Source organism: Nyctibius grandis, chromosome Z, assembly GCF_013368605.1.
Source record: "Nyctibius grandis isolate bNycGra1 chromosome Z, bNycGra1.pri, whole genome shotgun sequence".
Classification (NCBI taxonomy): domain Eukaryota; kingdom Metazoa; phylum Chordata; class Aves; order Nyctibiiformes; family Nyctibiidae; genus Nyctibius; species Nyctibius grandis.
Genome location: NC_090695.1, coordinates 71,887,677 through 71,912,590, shown reverse-complemented (window position 1 = coordinate 71,912,590; position 24,914 = coordinate 71,887,677).

Genomic DNA, 24,914 nt, shown 5'->3' with positions numbered 1-24,914 from the left:
GTACCCAAAAGACCTAACGGACACCCTCCATAGCACTGCATTTGTGCTAAGTAATTTTACCTGCATGTGTGGCCAAAAGCTTGAAAAAAGCAATGACTGGCCATATCCATCAGGAGACTGTAGTGTGACAAAGAGAGTAAGGCAGAATAAGAATGCTCCTCTGTTTTCCTTCCAGTGGTAAACAGTATAACATGATAAATGCCATCCCTGCTTTCTCTGGAGTTGTTTCTGCTTATGAACTGATGAGTATTGAAATTCAAATGTGGGTGTAACAGATAATATATCTTAGATAAACTACTTTCTGGGTTGTTGCTGAAAGTATAATCCTTCAAGTTAATAAAATGCCAGCTGTGTATTTTTTGCATTCATTGTTCTAGTAAGCCATGACTGATGTTAAATGGCTCTGATGTGCCAGTAAGGTCAAAGAGATTCATTCCATGTGGGTCCAGGAGTGGGACTGATAGCCATCAAGTCAGCGTTGTGGTTGTGCAAATGCAACATAGGCAGATGACTAGACTTATTTTAAATGTCATGTGCTGTCATACAGATTGACCAGGGAGCACATCTGAGCTCTTGATGTAATAGGCAACAATTCAAATCAAGATGGACAACTAGTCCATTCAGACTTGTGTGAACAAGAAGAAATCAAGAGGTGACCATGGGATCAGGGCACAGTTAGACAAGTTCATCTTCTAAATTTAGTACTAACCTCATATGAAATGAGGCAAGATCTCAAAGCCAGACCCTCAGCCACTGCATTCATTGTCACAGTGACACAGAAGAGCCCTAAAGCTGCCTCAGAAGAACAGCTGGCATTTCCCCTGTAAGCTGTGCACACGTGGTGAAGTTAAAGCACGCTGGAAGAGATTTGTCTTGAGAGTTTAGGACATTTTTTAAAGGTCTTGTTAGATTAAAGCACACCTATAGTATAGGGTTTGAACGTCGGACTTTGAAACCTTACTAAAGCACTGAGATTTTCATGAACTTCATCTACCCCAGCTTTTACATTAAGCTTCCCCCCACCCACCCTCCTGACCCCTTCAGCAAGTGGAAGTTGGCATGTGACCCAGCAGGGCTGGCAGATCCAGAAAAAGTGAGAAATGGGTATTGTTGGTATCACTCCTCCCATCACTGATTTTGACCCTGTCTGCTGGCTCTGGCTGTATACCTTTCCCAAGCTGAAGAGACTTGACATTCAATTTTTCCAGTTTCCAAGAAAAGACCTGGCTGCATGTAAAGTGACAGCAAATAAATAGTAATATTTGGTGAAAAAAAAAAAAAAACAAACTTTGATTCTTCTCAATCAAATCATTCAAGCTTTGATGGGTAGTCAAAACACCACACAGCAGAAGGACTGGGTACCAAGCAGAAAGCTGTATTTAAAAAACCTGAAAGCTGCTAAGAAGTCTATCGGATCTTTGGAAATAAAAAACACTATCTTATGTGACATGTCATATTACAAGGTCACTCTGACAGCCCAAATGCAAAAAGGTTGAACAAGCCTGGTTGGACTCAGATCCTACAGTCACTGCCATGCACAACCAGTTACTGTAGTAACCAAGGTCAGATGCTGTTACCTTTCATGAGACTAATGCCTCTCATAGAAAGCTTGAAGCAAGCAGAGGAGATATGATTGCCACCTCCTGTTCATGGAGAAAATGTACTCTCCACAAGAACAGATTTACCGTTGTGCAGGTGTTTCCACTAAAGCCAGTCAGATATTGTTGCCTCTTGTCTGCGGCAAGCTCCGTTCGGTTGCTGGCTGGCCTGAGGCTATTCGCACCCCAGGGCCATTGAGCACTGACACCTATGTGAGGATACAACAAATGGCGTTTATTTAACTGCGCAACAGCCTTGTATAGTCATCTTGTCCCATACGAACTCGCACGATACTTGCACATCCTGCTCCTTTCGCCACGCCTACCTTCCATTACAGCCCGAGATTGTCCGGTCGCCGTACCCTAATCTACCTACATTTCCCCCTCCCCATGCTTCAAGTCATGCGAAGTAAAGCGTATCGCTGATTCTGGAGCCTTGCGTCAAAGCGTAAGCATAGCTGGTGGATACAACATCCCGAGCCCAGGTTCTCCAGTAAGATTCCCCTGCAACTCCTGAGATGCAAAGCAAAAGCAAGCTAATCATGAGCGCATTGTTCAAAGCTTTTGTTTCACTCAGCAACGGTCGCCGTTCCTCATCTTTCTTGGCGCCCTGCCGCTTTACCAGACTCTCTGTACTGTCATGACTCCTCACGTCTGAAGGTCGAGGCTGGTGCTGTTTCGTCTTCCCCCACAGGTACTTTTGAACCTGGTTCCCTGTGTCTCGCAGAGCCCAGTCAGAGAATCCCAGCCTTGGTTACCCATAAATCCTGCTCTCTGTTGTTGTGCCAAAAAGGCTGTATTGACCATTCGTTGCACAGTTCTCTGCAAACATGCAAACAAACAGGGTAACACAAGTAGGATAATGCCTATTATAAACATTCCCGTAAGTAAACTCTATCTACAAAACATGCAGTTTGCTTCAGAACATACTGTTATTCTCTATTATTCTAGCTGAAAGGAAAATTACTGACAGGAAAGCTGATTCTGTTTAAAGGTAACATAGAGCAGGCCTTTTAGAGCCTACTTTGAGGCCTACTCTTGCTAAACCGTTGCTAAACCATCCGGTATCAATTTCCCCCTTTGGAAGTAGTTAGATTTATTATCTCACTACTTCCATATACTATTCTCAATGATTGTCTTAACACAACCCACGCAGATCCCTATGATAACTATAATCACAACTACATAAACTATTCCCTCTAATAATGTGGCTAGCCATCCTTTTAGAGACGATCCACCGTACTCCTGCGCCTGTAGAGACAGAAGCATAACCTCAACCCATTAGTAATAGTTCCCCTGGTCCCAACCATTCGTTAGTACCTGGTTCCCTATACCACACTTCGCCTTTGTTTTTCACTTAGGTTGCTCCCTGTCAAACTGCTTCCCAATGTATTACAATTGGGGGTCGCTCCTTATCTCCTGCTAAAGTTAAATGGTTAAGTACATAAACAGCTTTTGCAAGTCCCTCAGAAGGTTCAGTTTCCTCTCCCCCTTTTTGTTTTTGCAGAAGCTGTTTCAATGTACTATGAGCACGTTCCACAATCGCCTGACCCGTAGGCGAATGAGGAATCCCAGTGACAAGTGTAATATCCCATAGTTGACAAAATTGACGAAAAATCTATGAACAGTATGCTGGTCCATTATCAGTTTTAAGTTGTTGTTTTAGGATGAAAAGGTGGAAAAACCCATTCTATGATTTGCTGTTTAATGTCCGGCACCTGCACAGTCATTGCAGTAGAATTTGTGGGGTCAGAAACAAAAGAGTCCACCCAAGCATTGCCTTCTGCAATAAACCCAGGCAAATTAGTATGATTTCTTACATATAAAACATAAAACAATGCAGTTCGGATTTGAATTTCTTGCCACAGATCTCGCAGCAATTCAAAAACACTCTGATTACATATATGCTCTATAACAGATCTATCCAATTGCTTTATAATGCCAGCTACATATGCTGAATCAGTAATCAAATTAAAGGGAATGGGAAAATTCTGAAATATTTTTAATACAGCTCGTAATTCTACCACCTGAGGTGAACCCTTTTGTTGTACTACCATAGATTCCCACTTGCCATCAGAATACCAGACAAGGCCCGCCTTGCCTGTGTTCCCAGATCTATCCGTAAAAATGGTAATTCCATTCACAGGAGTGTCTGCGCACCACACTCCTGTGGCAATTGGAAGTTCCGCACTCAATTTTATAACAGGATGGGAGGGCAAGTGGTAAACAACCTGTCCCGAGAAATTCTCCATAACTGTTTGCAAAGCAAAGCTATTAGCCATACACCACTCAAAGTATTGAGCTGCAATAGGAACGGTTAGTGATGCAGGATCTCTGGCCATAAGCTCTGGACATCGCATCCGTCCTTTGATGAATAATCTGTGCCAATAGCTCTGTAACGAATCTGATCATTCTGAATTCCATTGACCAATTATTGCATACGGAATTTGCCTATCAAACAAAGTGATAATTTGTATTTCCTGATTCAAATCAATACGATGTACAAATTTGGAATGTAGCCTGCTTTCTATTTCTGTAATCAGTTGCTGTATCTCTGAAGTAGTGTGTCGTGGTGCTGTTAAAGTTGTGTCCCCTGCTAACAATTGGAATAGAGACTGCAATTGTGACGACGTAAGCCCCAAGTACGGCCGCAGCCATAACTTGAACCTTATGTTCCACAGTACCCACTTTTGCACGTGCCTTTATCATAGCATTCAAATCTGTTTTTCCAGGTAAAGCTTCAATGATCTTTTGACAATCAGCATTAGCATTATCCCTGTTTGCCACAGGTCCAAGGCTTGGCAACCGCGCAGGTTAACCCCGTGTGGAAACACCAGTCCTGCGCTCCCTGCGGTTCGGGCTGCGAGTTAACTGCTTAGGCCTGGAACTGGTTGGGAAGATTCATTTGTGTCAGCACACGGTTCCCCCCCAGCGTTCTTTCTCCAGTTTCCCTGCATTCTGCAGCTGGTTGTTATCAGCTGACCTTGAGCATTATACTGAGACCTGCACAGCTTCACAAAATGCCCTAGCTTCCCACAGCAATGACACATCAAAACAGTTATCTCTCCCACTCAGCTTCAACTTCTTAAGGCAGTTTTTCTTAAAGTGACCTTCCTGTTCGTATGTATAACAACGATGAACTACCTTAATTGCCGCTGCAAAAGTTTTTGCTAAATACTCCATCTGAAATGTGGTGGTTCCTACTTTCTCACAAGCATCCATTAGCTCAGTTAAGGTGGGGTTACGATTTGCCATCCCCGCAACAACCCCTCTGCAGTCCTCACCTGTGTTGTCCCTCGCCAACTATAGTGGCAATGCTTCTCCCACGACCCTCCAATCCAACAGTTGCCAAATATTTCCTCCCTCAGGACCCGCACACACAGTCACTGGATATGCCCGTGGAATCACAACTCTTTCTAATAACGCATCTCGAATGACCCCTTTCCATTCCACTCCTCCGTCACCTCCCCCCCTTCCCCTGTATACGCTGGCAGACGCTGACCCTCTCCCTCACCTCCCACATTACCAGATGGACGCAAACCTCCCCCCCCGCCCTGATCTAAAGGTGGAGTAGGGAGTTGTAAAGGAGGTTGAAGTGGCCCTAATACTTGTCCCGAACACAGAGCGGGGGTTTTGGGGAAGACATAGTCACGTGTCCCTAGGCGTTGGCTGAACGGTGCTGCTGCAATTCCGTCTTTAATTCTTCCAGTCGTTTACCAAGCTCTGTCATGTCAAGTTCGTGTCCATTTCGTGATGGTAACAGTCCTTTAAGTCCTTGTGACTCTGGTACTGCTGACTCCGTAAATGGCGAATCCGGTAAAGGTGGGTACAAAGCATGTTTACCCTCCTTCTTGTCCTCCTGCTCAGCCTCATCCGTAGAGAGATCAATGAGAGGGAGGGGGTTTCGGAGGGGGTTTCGGCCAAGTCTCCTGTTCAGCGTCTGAATCAGCTAGTCCAAATTGAGTTCGTGTTTTAGGGCGCACTACCGGTTCTGATGGATCTGTATCTATTTTTCTCGCTCCCCGCTCCTCGGCTTTTTTCGGAGCCGTCCGTACCGACGGCGATAAAGGAGCTGCCACCGGTACAGCCACCGGGGCTGTGGGAGGTTTTGATCCCGCAAACCGTGAGGGGGTAGTAGACGTCTGCGGTCCTAAAGCCATAAAAGCTGTATGTGTGACTTCTCTCTCTGCTTTTATTCCTTTTAACGCTTCACTAACCAGCCTCCATGTAGCAGACAATATAAAGGCTTCCTTGTCACCACTTGACACCGCATTCCAGAGAGAGTCACCTATCTTCTTCCATAAAGGCACTTCAAAGACATCATTAAAGGTTGTAAAATGTCCTTTATATTTTGCCCAAAACAGTAACTGCTTTAACGCAGCTTCGTCATATTTAATTCCTCTCTCAGAGAGTATATGTTGGAGGAGTTTCACCACTGACACTTCTGTCTTGGTCAGGGTAGACCCCATGTAAATACGTCCGAGCTGCATCCCATGTCACCCAGTCCTCCCGCGCAGCCCATAGCAACCACAAGATAACTCCGCATGTTTTTAATTCTTTGGCAGAACCCGCTGCCATAGCTCGCTCAGCGAGCTTCATCGAGCACCGCTCCCAGGTATTCGGCTATAAACAATCAGCCGGTCCTGCCACCGCCCCCCCCCTTTAACGAGACCGTCCACACACTGGGCTACGTCTTTCGATTTCACAGAAATCTTAAATTCCCCGCCCAGCAACGAAATCACCTTTATCAAGGTTTCCATGGTTCGCGAACCCACTCCGACCGCCTGCGGTCCGCCAGCCCAGCAATCACGTCGGGGTCACCATTTGTTGCCTCTTGTCTGCGGCAAGCTCCGTTCGGTTGCTGGCTGGCCTGAGGCTATTCGCACCCCAGGGCCATTGAGCACTGACACCAATGTGAGGATGCAACAAATGGCGTTTATTTAGCTGCGCAACAGCCTTATATAGTCATCTTGTCCCATACGAACTCGCACGATACTTGCACATCCTTCTCCTTTCGCCACGCCTACCTTCCATTACAGCCCGAGATTTTCCGGTCGCCGTACCCTAATCTACCTACAAGATATTTACTTGCGTCTCTCTTTGCCTGACCAAAAGTGGCCTTTTTTTGTAATTGAAGAACCACATCAAATGCTTTTATTTAGTTTTTCTTTTAACATTCCAGGTTTTCATTGCTATTGAAAATACTGAAAATCAAATGTCAAAAGTTTGGTGTTTTCATGTATTTCCCTCTTTCTTTCCTTTTATAATTGAACACAAGAAAGAATAAAACTTTCCCCATTTTTTTGTTAAATTTTATTTTTCCCCTCCTATTGTTGTTTATCAGTCTGGAATTGTTATAAAATATCTTGGGACTGGGATGAATACAGACTATCACAGTGTCACGGTTTAAAGCTGGGCTGGCTATTAAACCTGTGGCAAACGCTCTCTGTTAACCCTCCCCCCCACACCCAAAAGGAAAGGGAAAGGGAAAAGGGAGAGAGACTTACGGGTTGGAAAGTTAAAACAGTTTTAATAAACTATAATAATGAAAAAGAGTATAATAATAATATTGGAATAATCAAATTTATACAAATATGTACAAAACCAAGATCGAGCTCCCCCGATGTTGGCCACGTCACCACTGGCACTGCAGGGCAGGCTCCGGGAAGGCCCAGGCTGGGCCCAGCGACGGTCGAGAGCTGGATTCAGGGATGCACAGATCGGGATCGGGGGCGGCAGGAAAAAGGACAGAGTCCTCTTTGGACTCTGGCCAAAAGCTCAAGCCGCAGAAGCAGCCCGAAGCAGCAGAAACACCCAAACACAGCCGAAGCAGCAAGGGAAGGGGGCAGAAGAAGGGGCCAGAGCAAGACCCTCGTGATCCCCCCGCTTTATACTGAGAATGACGTGTATGGGATGGAATACCTTCGTTGGTCAATTTTGGGCCACCTGCCCTGTCCGCTCCTCCCTGCAGGTGCGACCACCCTTCGGCTCTTCACTCGTAAGCAGTGAGGAATGTAGCAGTGACCTTGGTTTCTCTAAGACTAAGTACAGCAAGAGCCTTTCTGCATAACATCCCTACTGGAGCCTCAGCGATAACTACAAACTTCAAGTGTTATCAATCAGTCCTAGAAGCAGACACTGTCTGCAAAACATGCAGTTAGTTTCAGAAAGTGCAGTTACTTAGAAGAGACTTAGCTGAAAGTAAAAATCACTGAAAGGAAAATCGGCCTGGTTTAGGCCAAACCAGGACACACAGAAAGGAAAAAAAAAAACCACAAACACAAAAGCACTTTCTGTGTTTCCATCACTTTGGAATTTAAGAAGTTGGAGAATATTTTAAAAAAACAAAGAATGGTAAAAGAAAAAAGAAATGCAAATGAAAAGGAAACTTCTGTTCTTTTGATAGCCTTCATTCTATTGCAGTTGGTATTAAAGACAGGTTGGAGGAAAAGCTACTTTGTAAAAACTTCAAAAAATTAAGAAAGGACAGAACACTGAAATTCAAGTCACCTTGACATTTAAAGAATTTTGCGAGTTTTTTTTCATTGTTTTCAACCTTCACTAGCTACAATATTTTCCTGTGAATGCAGTGTTCTCATTTGTGTTTCACACCATATGCAAGATTTCTGGGCACTTTCTGAAGACATAAAAAGTGTTTTAATATGAAATAGAGGCCCTTTAATTGTTAACTCATGAAAATAACAGATTTCTCTCTTAAGAGGAAGTCAGAAGTGTCTGAATACGTTATCTGGAAGTTAGTAAACTGCGTAAAGACCTGACAAGAAGATTACACTTGTCAGAACTTCCCATGAATAAAGTTCCTTCTCTGCTGGATCTCCTCAGAAAAAGGAAGACTTGTACGATGCTTTTTCCTCAGGAGAAGTCTTTTATGCAAAATTGGGCTGGACCCCTGCTGGGCCAGCACCCTCCACAGCATTGCCTGTGAGACCTCAGGCAGGCCATGGCAATGTTGTAGGTGACATGCATGAACTTTCTACTTGTGACCCTCTCACTCAACAATGTAAATTAATCTAGTTGCACAGACATAAAGCATTATTTGTGAATAAAAATCCGTAAATCTTTGTTTCATATTGGTAAAAAAAAATCTATGTACATCATCTGGGACAAATCTTTCAAATTAACTTTGTTATAAATCTTAAATTAAGTCTGTTTTGGGGTCCTAAATGACTGAGGTGCTGTTGCAAATATTACCTTTGGCTACTCTGCTTCTCAAAGATTGTAAGCCTTTTAATGCTCTTCGAGCTCCAAAAATTTCATCAGGATTTATCACAATATGGAAACCTGAATCCCATTGTTGATTTTGCAGCGTAAATCAAGGCTCAATGTCAATTTGTTCTTGAGGCTGCTTCAGTGGACATGTATTTGTTCTGAGTGTTATGGTTTCATGTAACTAGCTACTCAAAACTAAGCTGAAGGGGAGATATCCACCATGATCACATGCAAAAAATTCTTGGTTAAGGGTTCACTTGAGCAGCGATTTTGGGGAGGGGGGGGGGAGTGTGGAAAAAGCATTGTAGCAGCAATGATGTGATGAGCATGGGATCACTTCTGAAATATTTTGGTCTGGTCGGAGAAAGATTAAGCTCTTTCCTTTAAGATGAGAACATTGGATTACCTTGGTGCAAGCAGCTTGTCAGACCTCTTCAGACCTGTAATGGGAACTCACCCGGAAGAATCAGATTTGTACAGCTTGTGCTTCATGAACTCATCTGCAAAGACGAAGGCTGGCAGGGTATAGGATCTTCTGGTGAATAATTGATTCCTTTTTCAGCTCATTGACTGGGAAAAAAAAATCAATGACAACATTCATTTTGGGTTAATCTGACAAATTATTAAAAGTTCAGGTTTTCCACCAAGAAAGATATTATCAAAGAATGTTGTCAGCCTACAAGGAAGCTGAAAATTTAGCCAAGTGAAAGTAAAAGGAGTATTTCATAGAGTCCTTTTCTCTTTTTACTGCATAGTACTAAGTATATCTATATCAAATGTAATGTTCATCTCATACCAGATTTTATAGTTACTATAGTAGAGAATTTATGATAAGACCATATAAAATGTCAGCTTTGTCAGAATTAATCTTACAGCATATTTCAAAGAAGTGGAACCAATTTTAATAGTATTTTTATGCATTTTCAGATGAAATGCAGCTTTTTAGAGAAAAAAAAAGAAGAATCTAAAACAAAGATATTTGCCATTTATTTCGGTGCTCTATTTCTATCTACAATCCCTCCACCAAACAATTGCCTTCAAGAGGTATTTTGCTTTTAGATATAGATACTGTCACTGACATGGAAAGTATCTATTACGTTTAAACTTATAGAAGCACCTACATGTAAAAAAAAAAAAAACTAACAAAAATGTATTTGAACATGGAATGTAACAACACATTTTAGAAAGAAAATGTAAATGCATTCCTCTACCAGGAAAGGTGTCTCTGCTAACGTCCAGACCCAACAACAAGTAGTACATCTTGGCCTTGCCTTAGTAGGAGTCACTTTCTTTTATTTCAGAGTTCTCATCAAAACTCAATTTTAAAGCCCAACTGCTGGGCATCAGAGGCCTTTTCAGAAACCTCAGTGAGGTTCCCATAATGCTGAAGTCCAGCTAGGACTACCAAAAATATCCCGGCACTCCAGAAGCATTTTACTTTCTCCCACAGCATGTTGACAGGTGTGGTTACTGTAACCTAAGTGCCTTCTTCAACACCTCCCAGCAGAACTGGGCTCTGGGACATGCACAGCATGAGAAAGCCCAGGAGAGACTGTGAAAAGTACATGACCTGGGAGATGCTAGTTTCTTGTCCACAGCACAGTTTCGGGCACCTTTTGCTCAGTACAGATTGCAGTCCTGACTGAGTGCTGGCTCCAGAAGAAGGATTTAGAGAACAAAAAAGTAGGTTTACACAAATTCCATTGAATGTTGCTAACAGTGAAACAGACAGTGATGAAAAGCATAGTTGCTGAATCAGGATAAACCTTACCAAGAATACTCAAAAGAGAAAAGGCATTAACTAATATTTTCTTCTTCAAATTACTTCCAAAATTTGTTTGGGGGCTGTCTGTAACAAAAAAATTATTTCTGTTTTCCCGGTTGGCACTATGAGAACAACCACTCAGGACAGAATACAAAATAGGTCCATAATCTTGGAGGTAATTGTGGTCTTGCTTTTGCAGAGAACAAAATGCCAGATTATTCAGGGCTACCATGAGTTTTCATCTAAAATAAAGCAATTAGGTTTTACCTAAGCTCTCATCCCCGACCACCACTCACTCACCAAACTTGGTGCGATGCTGTGCCTGTGTGAATCAGGCAAGGAGGGGGACCCATATTTCATGCTGATGGGGGAGTAACTTTACAACTGCTTGTACACATTTCTCCTCCCTCAATATTCATTCACAGACGGGACATTGGAGAAATCCTGGATTGGCACAGGCATAAGAAGCTATAGAATTAGAAACCCATCACTTCGGAGAATTGAATAGCCATTTTGGAAAGCTGGTCAGGCAAAATAGATAGTTAGGCAAAAAATCTTTCTTATGGATTCCTGTTGTACAAATTTCAGCATTAACGTGAAATTTGAGGCAGAGAACCTTTCACAGGTGTCTGCTTGGGCCGGGGCATTCAAACCGAAGTGGCCACTGCAATTTTACATCCCTGGAAGACAGGTGGGCCTCCCCACACACAAATGCTAACAGTCAGGAAGTCACTCCTGTTTAACAGCAGTCCCCAGAGGCGTGGAGGGAGGCAGGACATCTGGAGCAGGACAAGCACTCTACCCATGCCATCAGGGCTACACCAACGGTGGAGGTGACCAGGGCAGCTTCAGTTTCTCCATATGCCACACTAACATATTTCTCCAGCACTACGTTCACTTTAGAAACAAATTTATATTCACAGGCCCGTCACTGAGCGAAATACGTATGAAAGCTATGGCAGACACATAATAAGAGCTCTAGTTTCCAGAAAACACGGGATTCAAAGGGAGCAGAGCTGACTGACAAGCATCTTCTGCAGCCAAAGAATTTCTGCAATGCGGAGGAGGGAAGAGGAGACAGCTCAGGTCTTGGACATTCCTAGATTTGCTTTGGCACAGACTGTGCTCTCAGCGTCTTCCCTTTCCCTATGCACAGACAAAAGCTGAGCAAAATGCCAGGAGGAAGATAGGATGTACTGCCTGAGAAATGGGAACTGAAGTTCTTCGTGTCCATTGCAGCCCTAATAGGAACAAACCTGCTCCCATTCATATATTCAAGGCTTTCTCTGCTCTGGCTGTTTGCATGGGGTTTGCCAAGTGGCAGCCCCATTCATTTTAACATAAAAATGTAGCATTGCTCAATTTGTCTTTATCAAGTGCCGTTTTGACTAATGCTTTTGATAAGCTTCAAAAATACTGAAAAATCACACTAGAATGATGACAAAGCCCATCGCCCTGACTGGCATGGTAACAAACACTGCTGAAAGCCACAGAGTTTACTTACGTTTATAAACCCTTGAATGAATGTAAATGCTACTAAACACACACACTTTCTATGTTGGCATTAGTTCCTTTCAGCTACTTAACCGGCTTTATTTGTAATAAATACTTATAAAATTTCCCAGGCAGCAGTGTTTTCTGTTTAATTAAAAATATTTTCAATATTGCACAAGTCAGTTTCCACAACAGTAGCAACTGTGGATTTAGAGTCGCTGTCTTTCAATATTCTTCTTTAATGAGGTAATGTTGAAATGTTTGTTAGTGGCTAATAGTTAAACTATTTATAAAAATATACTGTTCTTGCAAACAAGTAGATCTCAGATATTGTGATTCATGCCTTTGTTTCACAGTGCTTCTCTGGACAAATTCACAGGTAGCAGTAAAGAGTAGAACTCAACTGAATGAAACATTCAGCTGCCATAGTGATGAAAGCAGCAGGAACAGAAGGCAATAAAATGAGCTTTGATAAATGAAAAATCCTGCACCCAGAGAGAAACATGAACAAGCACATGACAACATGGAGATAACCAAGCAGCCAAAACCAGCACATTAAAGCAGACTTACTCTTTTTTTCAGTCATGTTGTCATACTGACAAGTGCTTCTGGGAAGGCAGATTGCAGAAAAAGATGCAAGTGAAAAGTCAAAGTTAGCTGGAATCCTACCAGAGATTTCAGAGTCAGCAGAGAAAGGTCCATGCTAAGATCCCTAGACCCGAAGAAGAACTTTTGTATGAAAAACAAAATTTGAAAACCATCAGTTAATAAATATAATGAATATAAAGGATTTTCCTAGCCTAGCAGGTAAATGTTTTTATGAGTTTAAACTAGGACTACCTGGAATTGCCAGATTTCGGAAAAAAAAATCAAAATGCTTTCTCGTATCTTTTTTGTGCCAGAATTTTTTAAATATTTTGGGGAAATTCCAGAGATATCTAAAAAGTTTACTTTGAATTTATTTTACTGACAGACTTTCATTTAGGAATGGCCTTTGATTTCAAGGGTGTTTTTTAAAGTGTTTTATGCATCATTATATAATTAGAATCACAAGTTTAAAGGACCTGAACAGTTTTCTGTAACAGTGTCTCCCTGGGGAATTTCAAGGTATCTCAGTTAAGTTTTTTCCCCAAACCAAAATGAAATCAGATTTTCCAAAAATCAGAACGGACAGTACATTGTTACTGAAAAAAAGACATTAAAATCTCCATAGTTTTGTGGGGGGAAAGGAGATTTCCATGCATGTTTCCCTCTTCTGACACAGACCTCATCCTGCTTCAACTTCTGCAAAACCTCCTATATGCTTTAAGAATGGAGAGGCTGGTTCCAGCACCTGGCTGAATTGCTGTTATTTTCAAGGGAAATGCACTTGAAATCTTTGTATGCTCTCTGATCGCTCCGTAGACAGAAACTTGTGTCATAAACAGACATGTACAAACAAATTCATAAATGTTCCCTGCAGACTATGTGTGTGAAAGAACTAGCTGTTACACGGATTAATGAGTTAGAATTTACTTTTCATGCCCAGTAATCCTGCTGTGTGAAGCTATATAAAAGGAGGTCTCTTCCCAGTGGTCTTCTATGTAAGAAAGGGAAAACCCTAAAAAAAAAGGACATTTATCAATGCAGTTGACTGCGTAACTCCACTGTAAAGCCTGAAGGAAAGGGGAAAGACAGCTTTCCAGAGCCCTACTATATAATATGAAAGAGGTGGTTCTGAGCTCATTTATAAAGAAAATGAAGTATCAAGAAACACTATTTAATTGCTGGAGTTGGAATGGTATAAAATCCTGTGAGATCAAAACAAGACCTAGCCGGCACATGTTTATTTAAATAACCTCATGCAGGTAAATTTAAACTGTCTGATTTTAGTATATAAGTATTGCCATTTTAGATACTAAACTACTAAATGACCCCACTGACAGACCTGGAAAAAGCATGAAAGGGGCTAAAAGCCTGAACAATATTAAACCATTAGTTTATCAGCAGGGATGTAAGAAATTAATATTCTTGTAGTAGATAATATTTTTGTGAATAGATTAACAGGTGGAGATCGGTGCTTGCTTTCATGTTTCATTTTCACTCTTTCTCAAATGAAAGAATAAACTCATATCTATGCAGACTGGTTAGACTGGATTTTACTTGAATTTGAATAGCTACAAATACTGACATCTTTAGTAAGGCTTGCTTTGTAAAAAGGGTAGTTGGAAATCAAAGGAACCATTAATTTGAAATTTAACCATTTAAAAAATATATAAATTGGAAGTCATTCTGGCCAGTGCATTAGCTTAGATCACATGCTTTTTTGGCTAGGAATCATCTTTTGGGTGTTTTTTTCTACTTTCCTTTCCATTATTTGTAGACCACAAACTAAAGCACAATCTAAAAACAGTATAATATCAGTAATACCAATAAAAATAACAATATGTAATCAAGTAACAATAGGTAATCCAGAGTATCCAGACTTAGCAGTCTTCCCAAATTTGTGGTCAGCTTTTCTAGAATTTTTTGAAATTATTTTTGGATGACAGACAAAGGAAAATCTGTGTATAAAGGAAACAGGAATTGATACCACACAGTCTACTCTGAGCATACTGTTATCAAAGTGAGAGAAAGAGAAAAAGAAAGGAAGTTTTGTTGTTCTCACCACTTAAATATGTAGTAAATGTATTAGGACATGCCACATAATAAACCAAATACTTTTAAACAGATAGTAACTGGTTTTAAGTTAAAAGATTTTTTTTTTAAACATGTACCTGACTAGATAACAAATCCCAGAGAAGTACTGGCACAAGGCAATCTGCTGATCGAGAAGAAGGTGTGAATAAGAGTCAAATACCTTGTAATGTCTTGCAGAGTAATATGAAACAAGAAAGTAGGATGGAGCTCAGGAAGCCTAACAAGAGAACGGATGCTGAAGAAATGCAAGAACATATTCAGAGAAGATTATCTGCAAAATTTGAGTGCAAGTGCAAAACTTTAGCAATGACAAACTACAGGCAAGATCCTTTGCTGCCATTTGAGCTGCTCTGAGATTTTCATAAATACTAATGGTAAGAATAAGTCACTCTGTTGATGATGCCATGTAGATTAAGGCAGACAACCAGAAGAAGGCTGATCTCTTACCATCTTTGGCATTATTCCCCTTCCAAACTTCATTTGTATGCCTTTTAGACTGTATATTTTCATGCCAGGTATTTCTTCTCAAATTGCATGGCGCTGTGCTCAATGGAGTTTTAGATCACTTGATTTCTCACATCAACATCACAGTCCTGGTCATCAGGTATGTGTCTGCGCCAATGCTCTGATTCCCCTTCAAAGGAAACCTAAATATGGGAGTAACAGTGGTTCTGCTGTCCTCACCAATAAGTTGTTTGGTTTGGATAACTGGGGTAACGCCTGCAGAGAGCATCAGCAAAGGCACAATCACTTGGGATTTTGGTTCTGTTGTGACAGAAGTGAACAAATATTGCTATGTAACTACATACAAACCACCAGAGGTTTTTTTCAGGAAGCTTACTTCCTTTGCATGCTGGGCCTCACACCAAGAGACTTGCGATTGCGTGCAGGATATACGCTGAGTCATGTCCTCTTCATCCATAGGTAGCTTTTTGCAAACCCATGGACATTTGTCTGGGAAATGGCTGCACTAGTAGTAAAAGAAACACTTAGTTGGTGAATATTTGTGGCTAAGTACTGTCATAAGAACAGGCCACTTTCAGAACAGACCCTATCCCAAATTACACTTGGTCATCACTTGCAAGAGTATGTGGTAGTTTCATATTTTATGAACTAGAATTTCTTTAAAATATGCCATGGTGTTTTTTCCAGATTTGATTTGTGTCTTTCTGGATATGGCAACCTCTAATGGTCTTTTTTTAGGAAAGTCACTCATATGTATAAGATGAAAGACAGGCACCTATGTCTTTACATCTTCTCCTGTTAATTTCATACCCTGCGCCGATGCAGAGATCCTTGTTCTCATGCTCTTTTGTGTGTTTCTTATATAGTTTTTTGGGACCCTCAATTCATTCTCACTAGGAATGCTACATTGCCTTCACCAGCCACCCCTGGCTTTTGAAGGCAGACAGAAGAAGCGTTATTTTCTGTAGAGTACGTAGTTCGCTCTTCTAGCTGCATTTTGAAGAAGGACCTTTGCAGGCATTATTGTTAGCCGTAACTGCTGCAAGAAAGCATTGGTACCCTGCAAGCAAGAGGCAAATTTCAAGAGTCTGACACTAAATCTTTCTGGATTACCACCACCACACTTACCCTATCCACAGATCCCACAGACCCACTCCAGTTCCCTCTGGGAGAATTGGGCCAGCCTCCCACCTACCACCATGCTCTTCCACAAGGAGGAACAGGCAATATTCTTCTGTCATAAAGATCGTATCTCCAAATTAAATCCAAGATGAAGGACTTAAAAAACAGCATATCTCAGGAAGAGTGGCACTAAGGTTTGAGCAAGCTATAAACTCAAGTCACTTTGAGTAATGAAAGCATTTTAAAGACCATGTTCCACTACCTATAAATCTGAGATTATTTTTACCTTTCAGGTTAGAGTCTTTAATGAGAAGCAAATTGAGAAAGCACAAGGATAATATAAGATGAAAAATTAGGCATATCACTGAGACCAGCAGGGACATTTCAGAGATGCAAACACAGTGCTAAACCAGGGAATCATTTAACTCTTCTCTTCTGTATGTCTGTGCTTCTAAGTCCTGCACCTTTTCCTCAAGCCATTTGAGCAACAGTGTTTTGCCTTCACTGCCTCCTACCAGCCTCCTGCGCGCTTGACAGGCTGGTCGATCAGAGCACCAGAGCACAGCTCTTGGAGCAATAGCCTGAGATCTGCACCCCTCTATATGGATGCTGCCCTCAGTACAGAACCAAAAGAAACCATCAGTGCTTCCAACCCCAGACCTGGCAAGCTCAGCTTTATTTAACCATGTAAGTGAAGTTAAATTTCCCTCTGGAGAGAGAATAGATATCTCCAACTTTCTCTTGTGAAGGGAGGAACGGAGACAGATCCAGTGAGTATATCATTCCCATTTCATGTCTCCAGCTTTCACCCACAACTACCCCAGGGAATATTCAGAAACATTCTGAAGAATAATTAGCTATGCATGGTACCAAAACCCCTCTAATGACAATGTACTGACCAGTGTCAATACATTATCTCTCTGAGTTCAGAGCAAACAATATATCAGGAGCCACATACCAAAACCAATTAACTGATGGAATTTGTCTGTGGTCTGAAGACATACACTGCTAGGGTCCAGCTGGATTGTGCTGTTATTCTCAGATTTATAATGAATACGTATAAATTAACAGCAATTTCACATAACATAAAGCAGAATAATGCTTTTTTATGACGTAACTGCCATGTAACTAGTCTGTAGTAACCATTAAGTCTGATCAGACATGACTTTGTTTTCTTCCTGTTGATCAGTCTTCACGGGTAACCTGAGATACAGCATGTAAATATTAATTAAGGGACATATATTTGCCCAGGAACTGCAGCAGAGACCTCTGAAGCTGCAGCATTTACAAGTGGACCTGGAAAAATATATCAACCACAGCACAATAAATTGACCAGCTTTATTTACAACACCTTTTACTCATTCATTATCTCCTCAAGAAGATATTAAGGAATTCGGAGAGCTTTAAACTAGATTCGAAGGGGGATGGGGTAGTAGCTGGGCTTGCACCACTGGGGCAACGCTCTAGTGTTGAGGTAGACCAGGAGGCCTCCCATCCCCCTGGGGTGAAATCGGTGTGCTCAGCTCGCTCCCTGAAATGCCTGTACACCAATGCACGCAGCATGGGGAATAAGCAGGAGGAGTTAGAAATCCGTGTTCGGTCGGGGGGCTATGATCTAGTGGCAATTACAGAGACTTGGTGGGACACCTCGCATGACTGGAATGTGGTCATGGATGGCTATGTCTTGTTCAGGAAAGACAGGCCGCTAAGGAGAGGTGGTGGAGTTGCTCTTTATGTGAGTGAGCAGCTAGAATGTATTGAGTTCTGTCCAGAGGCGGATCAGGAGCGAGTTGAGAGTTTGTGGGTAGGAATTAAGGGGCAGGCTGGCAGGGGTGATACTGTTGTGGGTGTCTATTACAGGCCACCGGATCAGGATGAGGACAGTGATGAGGCCTTCTACAGGCAGCTGAGAGCAGTCTCGCAATTACAGGGCCTGGTTGTCATGGGGGATTTCAACTACCCTGATATTTGCTGGGAGGCCTACTCAGCCAGCCATCCTCAGTCCAGCAGGTTCCTCCAGTGCGTTGATGATAACTTTCTGATGCAAATGGTGGATGAGCCAACTAGGAGAGGAGCGCTGCTGGATCTGATCCTCACTAACAAGGAGGGTCTGGTTGAAGAGGTGAAGGTTGAGGGCAGCCTTGGTTGTAGTGACCATGAGATGGTAGAGTTCAGGATCTCATGTGGCAGGAACAGAATAGCTAGCAGAATCACAACCCTGAACTTCAGGAGGGCCAACTTTGGCCTTTTCAAGCAATTGCTAGGGGAAATCCCATGGGACAGGGTACTAGAAGGTAAGGGGGCCCAAGATAGTTGGTTAGCATTCAAGGACTGCTTCTTCCGAGCTCAAGATCAGAGCATCCCAACAGGTAGGAAGTCAAGGAAGGGTACCAGGAGACCTGCATGGTTAAACAGGGAACTGCTGGGCAAACTCAAGTGGAAGAAGAGGGTGTACAGATCGTGGAAGGAGGGGCTGGCCACTTGGGAGGAATATAAGTCTGTTGTCAGAGGATGTAGGGAGGCAACTAGGAAAGCTAAGGCCTCCTTGGAATTAAACCTTGCAAGAGAGGTCAAGGACAACAGAAAGAGCTTCTTCAAATACATTGCAGGTAAAGCCAACACTAGAGGCAATGTAGGCGCACTGATGAATGAGGTGGGGGTCCTGGAGACAGAGGATAAAAAGAAGGCGGAGTTACTGAATGCCTTCTTTGCCTCTGTCTATACTGTTGGAGGCTGTCCTGAGGAGCCCCGGACACCTGAGGTCTCAGAAGAAGTCAGGATAGAGGAGGAATCTGTCTTGGTTGATGAGGGCTGGGTCAGGGACCAATTAAGCAACCTGGACGTCCATAAATCCATGGGCCCTGATGGGATGCACCCACGGGTGTTGAGGGAGCTGGCGGAAGTCATTGCTAGGCCACTCTCCATCATCTTTGCTAAGTCGTGGGCAACGGGAGAGGTGCCTGAGGACTGGAGGAAAGCGAATGTCACTCCAGTCTTCAAAAAGGGCAAGAAGGAGGATCCGGGTAACTATAGACCGGTCAGCCTCACCTCCATCCCCGGAAAGGTGATGGAGCAACTTGTCCTTGATGCTGTCTCTAGGCACATCAAGGATAGGGGGATCATTAGGGGCACTCAGCATGGCTTCACCAACGGGAAGTCATGCTCAACCAACTTGATAGCCTTTTATGAGGATGTTACCCGGTGGATAGATGATGGGAAAGCTGTGGATGTGGTCTATCTCGATTTCAGTAAAGCGTTTGACACGGTCTCCCACAGCATCCTCGCAGCTAAACTGGGGAAGTGTGGTCTGGATGATAGGGTAGTGAGGTGGATTGTGAAGTGGCTGAAGGAAAGAAGCCAGAGAGTAGTGGTCAGTGGGACAGAGTCCAGTTGGAGGTCTGTGTCTAGCGGAGTCCCACAAGGGTCGGTTCTGGGACCAGTTCTATTCAATATATTCATTAATGACTTGGATGAGGGAATAGAGTGCGCTGTCAGCAAGTTCGCTGATGACACCAAACTGGGAGGAGTGGCTGATGCGCCGGAAGGCTGCGCAGCCATTCAGAGAGACCTGGACAGGCTGGAGAGTTGGGCAGGGAGAAATTTAATGAAATATAACAAGGGCAAGTGTAGAGTCCTGCATCTGGGCAAGAACAACCCCATGTACCAGTACAAGTTGGGGGCAGAGCTGTTGGAGAGCAGCGGAGGGGAAAGGGACCTGGGGGTCCTAGTGGACAACAGGATGACCATGAGCCAGCAGTGTGCCCTTGTGGCCAAGAAGGCCAATGGCATCCTGGGGTGGATTAGAAGGGGTGTGGTCAGCAGGTCGAGGGAGGTTCTCCTCCCCCTCTACTCTGCCCTGGTGAGGCCGCATCTGGAGTATTGTGTCCAGTTCTGGGCCCCTCAGTTCAAGAAGGACAGGGAACTGCTAGAGAGAGTCCAGTGCAGAGCCACGAAGATGATTAAGGGAGTGGAACATCTCCCTTCTGAGGAGAGGCTGAGGGAGCTGGGTCTCTTTAGCTTGGAGAAGAGGAGACTGAGGGGTGACCTCATTAATGTTTATAAATATGTAAAGGGCAAGTGTCATGAGGATGGAGCCAGGCTCTTCTCAGTGACATCCCTTGACAGGACAAGGGGCAATGGGTGCAAGCTGGAACACAGGAGGTTCCACTTAAATTTGAGGAAAAACTTCTTTACGGTGAGGGTGACTGAACACTGGAACAGGCTGCCCAGAGAGGTTGTGGAGTCTCCTTCTCTGGAGACATTCAAAACCCGCCTGCACGCGTTCCTGTGTGATATAGTCTAGGCAATCCTGCCCCGGCAGGGGGATTGGACTAGATGATCTTTCGAGGTCCCTTCCAATCCCTAACATTCTGTGATTCTGTGATTCTGTGATTCTGTGATTCTGTGAATGGATCTTTAAAGCAAACAAGGTCAGAAATTCTTACTGCAGGCTAAGCAGAGAGTGGTGTACACGGCTGAGAGACTGAATCTGCAGCCAAGAGAGAGTCCGTTGTCATTACTGAACAAGTTTGGCAATGATAAGCAGAGTTTAACTCCTGTTTTCCTTCTTCTGTCAGACCAGTGTGTGACAGCGTGCCGCACCAGAACATCTCATAACACCAAAGGCACATGCTGGTGCATTTCGTGTACAACCAATGCAGATGAATTGTTACCATCACATGCTTCATGTATTTCTGTTCAAAATACTGTCATAATTTCTGTAAAGGGCAGTATTATTTTGAGTCCTACAAGGAATCTAATAATGTCCTCAAAATTTGATCTGTTACTCCAAGAATTGAACTGTGGTCACTAAACCTCAGCAAATTGGATAAATGCTATGTAGAAATGTCAAAATTTGCTTATTTAAGAGATATTTGTTAGAATCTCAGATTCAGCTGTGATATATCAAAGTACTTTTGTGCCTTTGCAAGTAGTTTGGAGATTTTTGCTTAGATTGTGAAATGTGCCTCAGATTGCTTGGGGAAAACATTAAAATAGAATAGTTTTTAAGATTATTTTGACATGAAATTTATCTAGGCTTTGCTAGGTCTGCTTATATGTCATATGACAGACAAACCATAAAGTTCTCTGTTTTCATATATCTACAATTTTCAATGGAAGCACAGCTTCTTTTGCTCACAAAATGACAAAAGCAGTACAAACACAGACCTTAAGCTGATGTTGCTTAGTCATAATTTAACGTGATTGATACTTAGAATGCATTGACTTGTTTGAGTATCTTTACTTCTGTCAAGCCATGATATTTTCTCCCTTTAACTGTCTGAATTTTTTCAGCTGAAAGCTATGGTGAAAGGTTATATTTTATATCAAAAGACAGACCAGATTTTCTCCCCGAAGCAAACCTAATGGAGGTGTGCTCACCACACTGCTCGCTGATGTCAGTATCAAATGATGAATAGAGCCTGTACCAGAAATGGCAGAGCCATTCACATTCATTTGCCTTCTACTGGGAGCATCTTCCTGAATTTGCATTTTCGAATTAATGTGTTATTGTTTGTACTTCATTTGTTACTGATGTTACCTTGCAAAACACAATAGTTATTCCCAGACAGGGGAAAAGCAGATGTACTGTATTTCATATTTAACTCTGTTTATATACACCAAAGTGTACTTATATAATATTAATGCAATAATATAATAATTATATTAATATAAAAATATGTTAGCTCTCCTTTCCAGAAATTGTACATAGATTTTCAAAAACTTCTTTTGTGTGAAAAACAATATTCTTCTGTGAAGCAGGCTTTTTTCTACCATTTTGTTTTCTGGTTTTATTTTATTAAGGTCTTTCTACCTTTTCACAAAAGGGGGTTCACGGTGTGAATTCACTGTGCAGATTAACTTTATATATTGTACAATGAAATTTTACACTAAGCCAAGAAATATTTCCTCACAATTGCAGCAAGTAGTGGGCTAGAGGTGTACTCCACAAATCAAGATTCAGTTCACATTGCCAGTGTAGGAGGGTATCTAAGCAAGATAAGACAGCCACTTCAGTTACTTGCACAGTATGTTAAAAGACAGCCTCAAGCACCCACTTAAAGTTGCTAGCCTGACAGCCGGGTCAACACTTGGGATTTTCCTGGCAGCTAATCAAAGCAGGTGAAGAAGTGAAATAGGTAAAGGACTGGACACTATGGAAAGAGCAGGATGGAGAGGAAGAGATTGAAGAGGACTCACTTGTTATTAACCTGGGCAGGTTACAGTCTCATTCCTCACTTCAATCACACTGCCTTTCTGCTTTCCTAAATAATGAGGAGAAATTAGAATGATTATGCTCCAGTAATTCCTTGATGAAGCAATTCCACTCCTGAAATGAAAAAGCAATGAGGAAAATTGAGAAAACCAAATTCCTTTTTTTTGTTTGTTTGTCTTTGTTCTTCTCTATTTTTCATTCTTGCAAAGTTCAATAAAAGCATAGAGCAGGGACTCATGGGTTGCAAAACCTGAAGGGAGCATTGAAATTAGCTAATCTCACCCCAGACTCACAGTGGGAGACACGGCTTCACCAAGCAAGGGGACAGCAAATGTAATCAGAGACCTCCCAGCCTCACTTGCCTCGATGATACTGGTACCAAACTGCACAGCTTCACAGATCTAATCTAGTCTGCCCCCACTGTACAATACATGGTGCAGAAACTTAAGTGGTCATCCACAAAGCAGAAGAGGAGTTGTGAGGGTGAAGGTTTTAAAAACAGTCTGTAGTTTTTAAAAACCGTTTCACGTGCTCAGATTGCATACAATGGGAGTGGTAGCACCTTAACGGTTATTTTAATCTTATGTACCTGAAGTGAATCCCTTCAAAAATTATTCCTGGAGGTCTACATTGAAGTTGTAGACCAAACTTGCGTACACCCAGGGCAGGGGTGGTCCCACAGCCCACCCTTGGTGAGCACCTCAGGGGACCCACACGACTTGGGAGGAGAGGATTTTGACACCCAGGGCCCTTGCAGGGAAGGGGTATGTGTGCATCTGTGTGTGCGTGCAACTGTGGGTCCATGCATGTGTGCGTGGGTGGGATTAGACCTTCTTACAATTTACTGTAGAAGGATCTTTACAAGTTCATGGGTGTTTCCTAGTGTTTTATAAGTGTTTATTATTGTAGTTTGTCTGCTGCATTTTTGATATTGATCCTGAATGTATAGTTCACTGAGTTGCTGGTTAATTATGTCCCATTAATATATCAATAAATCACTGTAATCCTGCTAGTGTTTTGAACTCAACGTTTCTTTCCCTGAGATACTCCGGTGTGTTTTCATTCCTTCATGACACAGGAAGGTCTCATTATTTGCCAGTATGGACACTGAGAATTTCTGATATCCATGCCTTTGCCATCTCCAGTGTATGAAAAACAACCGAAATAAAATACAAAAGCTTTTATATACTAGGTAGCAAATAACATTTCTAGATGTTATGCATGCACATAAACCCCTAGCCATTAGCAAAGGGATATTAGTCTGAACAGATCAAAGAGCAGGTCATTGCAAATCTGCTCTCTCTAGTTCTCAAGCCAGCTGTATACTGATAGGTGAGAGGTCTAGGATTTTGGGAGTTTTTCCCCAACTAATATTCATTACATTAAAATGAGCAAAAATAATGTTCTATTATTTTTATGGATACATAATTACTTTTTCAGGAGAAAAAAATCCTCCTCCTCCAAATCAGTCAAGGAGAGCAGTGCTGTAATTCTCTTCCCCTCACTTCACAGAAAGACCATCCTTTTCATGGTGGTTTATGTGTTGATAAGGTTCTTGCATGAGAGGTAGACAAGTTTATACCTAGAGAGGCGAGTACTTAGGCAAGATGCTTCAAGTCTGTTGTCTGTTATTGCAACTCTATTAATAAAAAGAAGGATCTTTTCAGTGGTCACCTGTGCTTAGATTGTTATGGTTTTGGAACCTGTGATCATTTCTTGCTATATGTGCATATATTTAATACAGTGGGGACCCTAGAGATTGCCTGTTACTTAAAAATTCGTTCTAAAAATTCACTCCAGTAATTCTCCATGTTTCTCAGGTGGAAAACACGCAATCACAGACAAAGCCTCTGTTCCAAGGCTCCTCCGTTGGTCATGCGTTGACGAGCAAGACCTGCTGTGTTTCACAGGCAAGAGTGATCTCTCTGACCTAGCCTGAACAACAACTATTTGTGATATGGCACAGCATCATATGAACTCACAGAGAAGAAAAACAGCTGCTCCCATGTGATTTCAGTACCTATGTCATTACAGTTTCTCTTTTCATCAGTGCTTAGGAGCTTATATTCATTCTGGAACTACAATTTTGAGGTCCATTTTGAGACATCCACTATTGCCATATATCTAGCAAACTTCTTTCATTACTACTATTTCCAGTCCTTCTGCTGCTGGGGCTTGCACAGTTGGACTCAGCTTGCACCTCTCTAGACATGTATAAAAGCTCACAAAAGCCCATGAAGGAAAGACTTTAAAAGAGGGAAATAGAAAATGAAAGGAAATTCAGAAGGCCAAGAAGGAAATGAAAGTGAGGTCACAAAGGAAGCATTGTCATCTGAATACAGAG